Source organism: Phyllopteryx taeniolatus, chromosome 17 (assembly GCF_024500385.1).
Source record: "Phyllopteryx taeniolatus isolate TA_2022b chromosome 17, UOR_Ptae_1.2, whole genome shotgun sequence".
Classification (NCBI taxonomy): domain Eukaryota; kingdom Metazoa; phylum Chordata; class Actinopteri; order Syngnathiformes; family Syngnathidae; genus Phyllopteryx; species Phyllopteryx taeniolatus.
The window spans coordinates 7,279,903-7,291,671 of NC_084518.1; the positions used below are offsets into that span (position 1 = coordinate 7,279,903).

The following is an 11,769-nucleotide window of genomic DNA, read 5'->3' on the forward strand; positions in this document are numbered from 1 at the left end:
ACTTTGCTCATGTTCCGGGGGAGGCGGGGGACATCGAGTCCGAGTGGACCATGTTCCGCGCCTCCATTGCTGAGGCGGCCGACCGGAGAGTTTGGTCCGCATATCCGGCAGTAAGTCAGACTCGTTTCCGGTGAGGGTTGGACTCCACCAAGGCTGCCCTTTGTCACCGATTCTGTTCATAACTTTTATGGACAGAATTTCTAGGCGCAGCCGAGGCGTAGAGGGGGTCCGGTTTGGTGGCCTCAGTATTGCATCTCTGCTTTTTGCAGATGATGTGGTTCTGTTGGCTTCATCAAGCCGTGACCTCCAACTCTCACTGGAGCAGTTCGCAGCCGAGTGTGAAGCGGCTGGGATGAGAATCAGCCTCCAAATCTGAGACCATGGTCCTCAGTCGGAAAAGGGTGGCGTGCCCTCTCCAGGTCGGGGATGAGATCCTGCCCCAAGTGGAGGACTTCAAGTTTTTTGGGGTCTTGTTCACGAGTGAGGGAAGAATGGAACGGGAGATGGACAGGCGGATTGGTGCAGCATCTGCAGTGTTGTGGACTTTGTATCGATCAGTTGTGGTAAAGAAGGAGCTAAGCCGAAGCTACCAATGCTAATGATAGCCATGCCGCTACACAGTAAAGGCTAACACAAGTGGAGTTGAGGTATTGCAATCATACTTGTTTAAAACTTTGCCAAGTAATTCGGTACTGGAGATTATTTTATTACTTGTGTTTTTTGATAAACATTTTGCTAACAATTTGCTGTTTTACATACAAAATGACTAAAAGCTACTTACAGTATATGTCAAGAGTGGCGCGGTAATATTTATACAGTATATTCAGGCATATCATTCGCGTAATTGCATAACTGCTCAAGTCATTTTTAACTTACTGTCACAATATGTGCTTGATAAAATTATGTTTTTTTTCTCTTTGTCTGAGCTGGATGAAGTGGCTGGGGAGCGGGAAGTCTGGTCTTCCCTGCTAAAGCTACTGCCCCCACGACCCGACCTCGGATAAGCAGAAGAAAATAGAAGGCTGGATGAAACAAACAAGATTTACTTGGTTGTTTAATTTCACACAAAATTAGTGAGCAGGCATGACAGGCACCCAACTATTTGCATACAAGCCATGAAAAAGATAATTTTCCATATGCCCCCTTTAAAGTTTTGTCCTGTATGTACCTCATCTGTATGTCTTCATATCAGAACGTCTTGAAGCTGCTCGTGAACGCAGCAGTCGCGATGGACGCTGCAATTGTTTTCCATCGTGACATCAAAATGGAAAACGTCCTCATTGACACCAGCTCTGAGGTCCCTCGTGTCTGGATCATCGATCTTGGAAACGGATTGTTTGGGACCACTTTGGTGCAGAAGCATTTCTTTGGTAAAATGTTCACCTCCTGCTCTGCATTCACATCTGCTGTTGTGTTCTCAGGATAAGTCTCATCCTTTGTTTCTCTGTGTGTGTCTTGTGGGAACCATTGAATTTGCTTCACCAGAAGTTGCTGCATGTTGGGGAGTACGAGCCCTACCGCACTACTCTTTCGTAGCTCGGGAACCTGATCTTCGAAATTTTGCATTGTGCTCAATTTGAACTTTAGGAGTTCTTCCTAAAGAAGCAAATTGACTCAAGACTCTCTAATAGTAAGTTTAAGTATCCAGTCAGTACTCCCCATGATACTGGCAGCAGTGTTCTCCTCCATGTTGTAGTAAGTAGACCACTGAAGTTGCCAAGTTAATCTTTTCCTTCCATCTATCCTCGGAGCCTGCCAGGATCTCCTGAGAGCAAGCCTGACAAGAGACCCTGACGCCCGTACCACTCTCTCCCAGCTCCAACAACACCCTTGGTTCCACTGAGGTTGCACAGACCGTCCCCTGAAGACTACTGATCAGCATATTTTATTCCTGAAATTGTCGTATGAACTGCATATATTGCTGTACAAAGAGATCAAACAGTGACTAGATGCTTCAATTTAAATCACACTGTGTTTATACTGTATATTTCGTCACGTCTCTTTTTATATTTGTAAATTTTAGGAAAAGTGACAAAAAAACTCTATCAATCTTTGTACTCTAGAAGGCTTGCTATATGGATGAAATAATACTTCTCGATTACAGTGGTTTGCTGTTGTACTCAAACAAACAAAGTACATGACCGAAAGTGGAATTTTACAGAAAATGTTATTAAATCTACAGGGGAATCTTAGGAAACAATGCAGAGGGACTTTACTCCAAAAAGGTACAGATAAACATTTGTAAAGAAGCCTGAACTCGTGACGTAAGTGTGGGAGGAGTGGATGTGCAGTGAGTGATGCTAGAGCTGGGAATTAGGTGACCACTCGTTTAATCCCAATAATGCACCAATTTGTATTTGGTAATCATCAAGATGTACTCATGTTGTGCAGAACAAAAATAGGCATGCGTTTCAATCCTTCCGATGTCTGGGCAAGGATGTCGACAGGTTGCTTTGAAGAAAAAGGAGGAAAAAGAAAAGAAGAGTAGAATGGCTGAAGCGCCTGGGTGACGTTGTTCGTCACATGCTCAGAGAATTTGCGCACGCAAAAGTGTAGTTGGGGAATCGGCAGAATGTCTCTGCGCTCAGTAATTAGTGAAGTGGCAAGGAAGATTTGGCCGGGCCTAGCCCATTTTGCCCCCCCCCCCCTCCACACCCCCTGTGGTGAGGAGTGGGCTTTGGCTGGGAGCCAGCGTCTTCAGTGGAGCAGAAGAACAAGAGTCAGAGAACAAAAGGATTCGGTCTTTTGTACCAAGAAAAAGGGGAGTTGCCCCAAAAGACCAGAGCGGGAAGGAGAGACCACACCTCTGATATTGAATGTCACTCTAAAGTTATCTGGTCTATATTCCGTGGACCTAAAATAAGAAAATGAATTCCCAGCTTTTGCATTGTCTCACACATCATGCAATGAGTGTTTCAACCTTATTTGGTGGCTAAGAACACTTCATATCCATGATGTAACATTCTGTCTGAGGTAAAACACAATCGTCTTATTTGGTTGACAAACAGATTGGACAGCAGACCTGTGAAAAAACAGTCATTAGTTGCATTTGTATCATGATATACACTTGGAGCATCGTGCAGGGTTCGTAAAATATCAAAACAGATATTTAACCCGGTGAAACTGTGGATAGTAATTTAGACTCTGAAATGCCAGCGGGCGTTGCCCGTGCTCCACCGATGATCCCAGATGGTTCATTATACTTCATTTGAGTTCCTGCGAACGTCGATGATTAATAATTCCATTGTGGCCTGTCTAACTAATAACTCCGTTGTTGCCCTTGTCCCGAATTGTCACATTTGAAAAGAGGGTTTCCCAAATTCTTGGTCATTAGATCAGTCCACAGAAAAAGGTCTTTGTTGGTGAAGACAGTAAGAATTGTCAGGAGAGAGGACTGTTTATTAGTTTATGGCCCAGTTGATATAACCCAGGTTTCATGTCTTGTGAAACAGATCGTCTGGTTGAGGGTAATGAATCAGAATCAGAATCATCTTTATTTGCCAAGTATGTCCAAAAAAAAACACAAGGAATTTGTCTCCGGTAGTTGGAGCCGCTCTAGTACGACAACAGACAGTCAATTGACAGGCAGGAATGCAAAGGTCAGCAGCTCTTTGGGGGGGGGGGGGGGGGGGGGGGGGGCTTCCACAAATGTGCTTCATAGGGCGTATCCGCTACACAAACATGAATTAGAAGTATTTTCCCAGTAACAGTATTGTTATTTATTGTAAGTTAAAAATAGTATACTACAGGGGGAACAGTATAGCACATACTGGATAAAGTAACTTTATTTTTGGCATTTAGCTCATTCTTTGTTTCGTTTTGACTCCATTTTTAATCCCAAAATGAATGTTCAAATTGATCAGAATGATGAATAAAAATTTCCAGATGTAGCATGAACCCATAGAATTGTATTTGAGTCTTTCTTTACTAATTGGATAAAAAATACCAATATCCATTTTCTATACCGCCTGTGAGTTGTAGCCCATTCCAGCTGACTTTAGGCGAAAGGTAGACGAATGTGCACCTTGGACTGGTTTCTATTCATCCATCCATTTTCTGAGCCGGTTATCCTCACAAGGGTTGCGGGAGTGCTGGAGCCTATCCCAGCTATCATCGGGCAGGAGGCGGGGTACACCCTGAACTGGTTGCCAAGCTATCGCAGGGCACACATAAACAAACAACCATTCACACTCACATTCACACCTACAGGCAATTTAGAGTCTTCAATTAACCTACCATGCATGTTTTTGGGATGTGGGAGGAAATCGGAGAGTCAATTAAAAATATATTCAGATGAAAACGTAATAAAAAACTCTGTTTATCAAAATCTTATACAGTATTTGTGTCTTTTTTGGTGTTTCAAATTCGAAACCACCCATTTTCCGGAACACTTATCCACCCTAGGGTTGCTGGTATGATGAAACCTACCCCAGCTGAATGTGGATGAGAGGCAGGGTACACCCTGAACTTGTTGCCAGCCACTCGCAGGGCACAAACAACCATTCACACACACATTCACACTTACGGGCAATTGAGAGTCTTCAATTAACCTACCATACATGTTTTTGGGATGTGGGAGGAAACCGGAGTCCCTGGTGAAAACCCACGTAGGCAGGGGGATAACATGCAAACTCCACACAGGGGAGGCCGGATTTGAATCCAGGTCCTCAGAACTGTGAGGCAGATGTGTTAACGAGTGGGCCACTGTAGCGACAAATTAGAAACCATCCATCCATTTTCTAAATCTCTTATCCTCACCTCCTACCAATGCTAATGATAGCCCGGACGCTACACAGTAAAAGCTAAAACTTGCTCAGTTGAGGTATTGTAATTGTTCTTGTTTAAAACTTTGCCAAGTAATTCAGTACTGGGGATTATTTTATTAATTGTGTTTTCTGATAACCACCCCAATGTCTAACACCCCAATTCCAATGAAGTTGGGACGTTGTGTTAAACATAAATAAAAACAGAATACAATGATTTGCAAATCATGTTCAACCTATATTTAATTGAATACACTACAAAGACAAGATATTTTATGTTCAAACTGATAAACTTTATTGTTTTTAGCAAATAATCATTAACTTAGAATTTTATGGCTGCAACACATTCCCAAAAAGCTGGGACAGGTGGAAAAAAAGACTGAGAAAGTTGAGGAATGCTCATCAAACACCTTTTTGGAACATCCCACAGGTGAACAGCTGGGTGCCATGATTGGGTATAAAAGGAGCTTCCCTGAATTGCGCAGTCAAGTCCGAAAACCAACATTAAATCCCCGTGACCTTTGATCTCTCAGGCGGCACTGCATCAAAAACCGACATCAATGTGTAAAGGATATCACCGCCTGGGCTCAGGAACACTTCAGCAAACCAATGTCAGTAAATACAGTTCGGCGCTACATCCGTAAGTGCAACTTAGAACTCTACTATGCAAACCAAAAGCCATCTATCAACAACACCCAGAAATGCCGCTGGCTTCTCTGGGCCCAAGCTCATCTAAGATGGACTGATGCAAAGTGGAAAAGTGTTCTGTGGTCCAACGAGTCCACATTTCAAATTGTTTTGGGAAATTGTGGACGTTGTGTCCTCCGGGCCAAAGAGGAAAAGAACCATCCGAACTGTTATGGACGCAAAGTTCAAAAGCCAGCATCTGTGATGGTATGGGGCTGTGTTAGTGCCAATGGCATGTATAACTTACACATCTGTGAAGGTACCATTAATGCTGAAAGGTACATACAGGTTTTGGAGAAACATATGCTCTCATCCACGTCTTTTTCACGGACGACCATGCTTATTTGTGCAAGACAATGCCAAACCACATTCTGCATGTGTTACAACAGTGTGGCTTCGTAGTAAAAGAGTACAGGTACTAGACTGGCCTGCCTGCAGTCCAGACCTGTCTCCCATTGAAAATGTGTGGCGCATTTTGAAGCGTAAAATACGACAACGGAGACCCCGGACTCCTGAACAGCTGAAGCTGAACATCAAGCAAGAATGGGAAAGAATTCCACCTACAAAGCTTCAACAATTAGTGTCCTCAGTTACCAAACGTTTATTGAATGTTAAAAGAAAAGGTGATGTAACACAGTGGTAAACATGACCATGTCCCAGTGTTTTTGCAGCCATAAAATTCTAAGTTAATGATTATTTGCTAAAAGCAATAAAGTTTATCAGTTTGAAAATGAAATATCTTGTCTTTGTAGTGTATTCAATTAAATATAGGTTGAAAATGATTTGCAAATCGTTGTATTCTGTTTTTATTTGTTTAACACAACATCCCAACTTCATTGGGATTGGGGTTATACATACAAAATGACTCTGAAAGCAACTTATATGTCAAGTGTGGCAGGATAATATGTATACAGTATATTCAGGCATATCGTTAGCCTAATAGGATAACTGCTCAAGTCATTTTTAACTTAAAAAAAAGGAAACTTAAATTTACTTTTTTCTCTGTGTCTGTGTAGATAGTGTTTTGGCAAATCTTTTTTCTGGAAGAATAAGTAAGGAAGAAATCTTTTTGTGTTTTTATTACAAGAGAGAAAGAAATATTTGCAAAAAGAGGAAAACGCACAAATAGTCACGCAAAGCAAGCAAAGAATCACCTTTATTATACAGAAGTGAGAGAGAAGAAAAAAGAAGACATAATCCTCTCTCATTCCAACAACATTCTCGCACAATTAGCCTCATCCAGCTGCACTCAAACCTATCTTTATGGGAATGGGTGCATGCAGAGGATGAGAAAGGGAGAGAAAAACAGGGAGTAGTCAAAACAGTCCTGAGCACATTTGGAAGGACACACAGAAGTACTGTGCTAAGAGCTATCGAACAATAAAACACGCAAAGGATATATAAAACAGATATGTGTATTTGAAACATACATTTTCCAAATCAACTGACAGTCATCCAGGTCATATCGCAATCCACAAATGTTGACTCGAGGCAATGGAGTCTTGTTTGTTGAATTTTTGGTGCTTTCCACTTGTTTTTTGAACATTTTCGAAAATGACAGGCAATTATGCTTGTATGTATATAATACATGTGGTCATTTTGTAGTGTATTCGACTGCTTTCAAATATGATGAGAGGCTTTGCCTGATTATTAATAAGAAATTTTAGACTCATATCAATACCTTTTAATCATTTTTCACCAAATTAACTGCTATTTACCTCAACTTTCCGTGTGTATTAGTGCTTGTCATGCTCGCACACGAGGTGTTGAAACATGAAAACTGAAAAGTCACCATTTACAGAATTATAGGTACGGGTAATTTTTTAAAATATATTTATTTCCAGAGCATGCTACTGAAACAATGACCTCATGTTTATGAGGTGAGCAGAGGTAAAAGAAAGGCATGAAAGTTGTTATGTTGATAGTGTGTTATTCACTTTCATGGCAAAATATTTGGTTTTGTGTGAATGTTTGAAAGAGACATTGTACATTAACATTGTAAAGGTGCTTTGAGTATTTTGAAAATAGTGCTTCATCATAAGTGAAGCCCATTAGTGTGTAACAATGATTGTTCTTACAGTTTTTCTTAGTCGCTTTGGTACATTTCTCAACTCAGAATTGAAATTATCAAAACTACTTGTTCAATCTTCACATCATAGTGTCAATTTAACACATTAAAAAAGCAGTTTGTCATTTATTTGAACAAGTTGCAAATGCTTTGGCACATCCATGCAAATGATTATGTACAATTCTTTGCTGTTTCTGACAATGTCAGTCGCTTCTGTCATGTTGAACAGAATGCATTACAATGGAGCTCTATTGAATAGTCTCGCCCTTCACAAGATTTAGGCATTTGTTCTCTGCATAAGTCGTTACATTCAAAATGGTTGAACAAGTTGTCATAATATGTCAAGCATATTTCTAAACATTTCCAATTTGACTCTTCTTCCCCCCCAGGTGAATCTTGGCTTTCTCATACGAAATGAAACATGTAAAGCATTAGATCACCCAATGATCAACAATGCTTTTGTGAAATAGCTCATTACAAGAGAAGATATTATTTGTGATTTAAATGAGAATTTTTGGCCAAAAAGCCAGGAACATCAGGTGCAGGAAGACTGCACTGTAATTCCTACAAGACTCCGTGTAGAGTTTTCCCTCAGGAGACTGGACTATGATCACATTTCTACTTTTTCATTTTTACTTTTTACTTTCTTCAGTGACATGATCTGTCAGCAAATTACAGTCCAACTACAAACAGTAAAAGCGTGAATGTGAATCTTGTCCAGTCTCTTGCAATCATCTTCCACAGCCACTTAAGGTGTAACGTACAATTTTGAAAAATTGTCATCAAAACTTTAGCAGCAGTTTACATCAGAACATCCCTCCAGAGTACACTGTTATATTGACAACATGACTAAGCAATTTGACTGACAATGACACAAGGATTTGTGATTCTGACATTTACTTTTGAGATGAATTGAGGCTTCTGAGCAAGAAACTGGCTTTTGCAGGTAATCCATGGTGTTTTGCTAGTTGTACAAATATTTTGCAGAAAATAATGCTGTTTTGCAAATGTCGAGGAGGATTAGAGAAAACCTAACTTTCCTTTCTTTGGCAAAACACTTGTCACCATCATTCATCATTGTGTTGTGCTACACTGGTTGTGTTTTAACCTGATTGCTTGAGGCCCTGTCACAGTATTCTTCAGTACTCATCAACGTTATTAACTTTGCTTTCATGGCAAAACATGTCATTGTGAGAACTGCTGAATGAGAGATTGTACACTAACATTGTAAACGTGCTTTGGCTATGTTGAAGGTCATGGCCCTACATAAGTGAAGCCCACAAGTGTGTAGCAGAGAAGAAAAAACTCCTATAAGGGAAATTAAATGTGAAATGTTCATCTCAGCTAAAGTGGCTTTGTGTTTGTTTCCACAGAAGAGTTGGAGCAAAAGTATAAGATGTCACTGATCCAGAAAGGAGGCAATCTATTGTGGAATCTGAAAAACGGATAGATTGATGGTTAGTGTTTTCTGTCTATTCTCATTTTGTAAAGTAACATGACACATGCACGAGCCTACATGGGTCATTGTTCCAGTGCCACTAACCAAATTTTTATGATTTGTGTCATGCAGGTGGCGATCAAACACATCCCAATGACACACGTGCGAAAGTGTCAGTTCTTAAACAGGGAAGCATATCAGGTCCCAATCAAGATTGTGCTTATGCAACAAGTTGGAGGAAGATGCTGAATCATTTCTCTGCTAGACTGGTATAGTCTGGACCAAGAGATTCTACTGGTGATGGAGAGGCCAGCACCCTGCATGGACCTGTATGACTACATATATGAAAAGGGGCACATGGAGGAAGCAGAGGCAATGGTACTGATGGTTGGTGGAGCCGGATTGTGCACACATGGTGTTCACATGAGAGACATATTATGTACATTTTTTCACATTTTGTTTTCATGACATACTAGTCACATGCTTTTGACAAAATATTACAAGGATCAAGAAGTATATAACACTTTTCAAGATACGAGGGACAGTCAAAAATAAATGTAATTTAACCTACCAGTAATTGTCTTCAAATAAACATTTTCAAAAGGTTGCAAAATATGTATGACTTCCAGTAAATGGATCAGTGGTGTAATCGGGTGATAGCCCTGGTGAGTTGCTATCCCTCCACGGCTTGGGTTGAAATAAGTTAACTGGCTTCCGACGCACCTAGGCATGCCATACTCTGCCACAACTGGCTTCTGTCCCTGGTGCAGGCGCACGTCAAGCCGTCAAACTCCATCTCTGAGGTCCCATTGGGCATGTATTCTCAATTTTTGAAGAAAGTTGTCCTGGCAGTTGACACACACGTAGGCGCCCAGTACTTTCACCAGGTTCGGCCTTCTGTCTATTACTTGATTGAGCATGTCCGGTAGACACATGGGCTTCTTAAAACCCAGTCCCATCCATACAGTCTTCTCTGCCAAACAGACGACACATTGGGTATCGGCTGTTTGCCAGCAAACGCTCTGTTTGGGGATAGATATCCCCTCTTTCTGTTGTTCAACAGAACCAACACTCTTCCGGCCTTTATCCGAGTGATTGTTTTCTGGTGATAATTGCTCCTTTGATAATTGCCAATCTCACAAATCATGGTACAGTGCCTGCACCGTCTGCCATCTCTCCTCCATCCATCCATCCATTTTCTGAGCCGCTTCTCCTCACTAGGGTCGCGGGCGTGCTGGAGCCTATCCCAGCTGTCATCGGGCAGGAGGCGGGGTACACCCTGAACTGGTTGCCAGCCAATCGCAGGGCATATAGAAACAAACAACCATTCCCACTCACAGTCACACCTACGGGCAATTTTAGAGTCTCCAATTAATGCATGTTTTGGGGATGTGGGAGGAAACCGGAGTGCCCGGAGAAAACCCACGCAGGCACGGGGAGAACATGCAAACTCCACACAGGCGGGGCCAGGGATAGAACCCGGGTCCTCAGAACTGTGAGGCTGATGCTCTAACCAGTCGGCCACCGTGCCGCCTGCCATCTCTCCTTTTCTCTGGATATTTCTTGGCTTGAGTTGGAGCAATTGGAATTGGTTTCAACTGCTGTATCCCTTGGACTCCTCGCTTCTTCAGGCACACTGTATTAGAATCCAAAATCTCTGCCACTGTCGGAAAAAATTGTACTTTCACTGCTGATTTGTTGGGTTGATCTTGAGCCTTGATCCAGACCCGCTGTCCAACTCTGAATGGGTTTGCCGCTGGTGTGCTGTTGTGTCTTGCTTGGTTTCATCCCGCCTCCAGCGACACAGAATGGTGTTGATTCAGCTCCTCGGAAGAGGAGGGTCTCCCTGTCCTGCTTCTCCCATTCAAGTCAGCATCCATTTCAAGCGATTTTGTACTCTATTCTTTATCGTTAGCATTTTTAATTAAGCAATTTTTGATAAGACCAGTGGTTTTCTGGTTTGCTTGAGGGGTGTAAGCAAAGCAAAGCAAATTTATTTATATAGTACATTTCATACACAAGGTAACTCAATGTGCTTTACATGATTAAAAGCATTTAAAAACAAAGAAAAAAAACAGCTTAGAAACATTTAAAACAGAGAGAAATAAAAGTACAATTAAAACCATGTACAGTTCAAGAAATATCATTTAAAAGTGGAAATGCTCTAAAAAGCATGAGAAAAAAATAGATTTTAACCTGGACTTAAAAACATTCACACTTGGGGCTGACATCACTTCTGCTCCATGATTTGACCTGAGTCTGTAGATCTCAGAGCCCTACTGGGTTTATATCCCATTAGCATTCAGGACCTAAACCATTTAGTGATTTATGGACCAGTAGCAGAACTTTAAAATCTATCCTAAAGCTGACTGGGAGCCAGTGTAGAGACTTTAGAATTGGACTAATGTGCTCTGACCTCTTTGTTCTGGTGGAGAGAGTAACTCTAGATATTGACAAACAGCAATCCTTTTTTCTTTATTGCCAACAACAAATATCTCAGTTTTGCTGAGGTTTAATTGAAGAAAAATTTGTCTCATCCAGTTATTTATCTGTTTTAGACAGTGACACAGCCCCTCAATTGAACTGTAGTCATCTGGACACAATGCTAGATATAGCTTTGTGTCATCTGCATAGCTATGACAGTCAAAATTAAAGTTCTGAAGAATTTGACCCAAGGGTATCATATACAGGCTGAACAGGAGGGATCCAAGAACTGACCCTTGGAGGAACACCATAGGTCATTCCCATTCGATGAGACTGAACACTTCCAATGGTTACAAAATAACTCCTTCCGTCCAGGTTGGACCTGAACC

The 11,769-nt window shown here is 41.4% G+C and overlaps 1 long non-coding RNA gene across 1 annotated transcript; it reads left to right on the forward strand.

The window, feature by feature from the left end:
- Positions 1–337: 337 nt before the first annotated feature.
- LOC133467180 (uncharacterized) lies at positions 338–3,608 on the forward strand. Its single transcript, XR_009785161.1, has 3 exons — positions 338–1,370; positions 1,486–1,630; positions 1,752–3,608. It is a non-coding gene; the product is annotated as an uncharacterized LOC133467180 (long non-coding RNA).
- Positions 3,609–11,769: the final 8,161 nt, after the last annotated feature.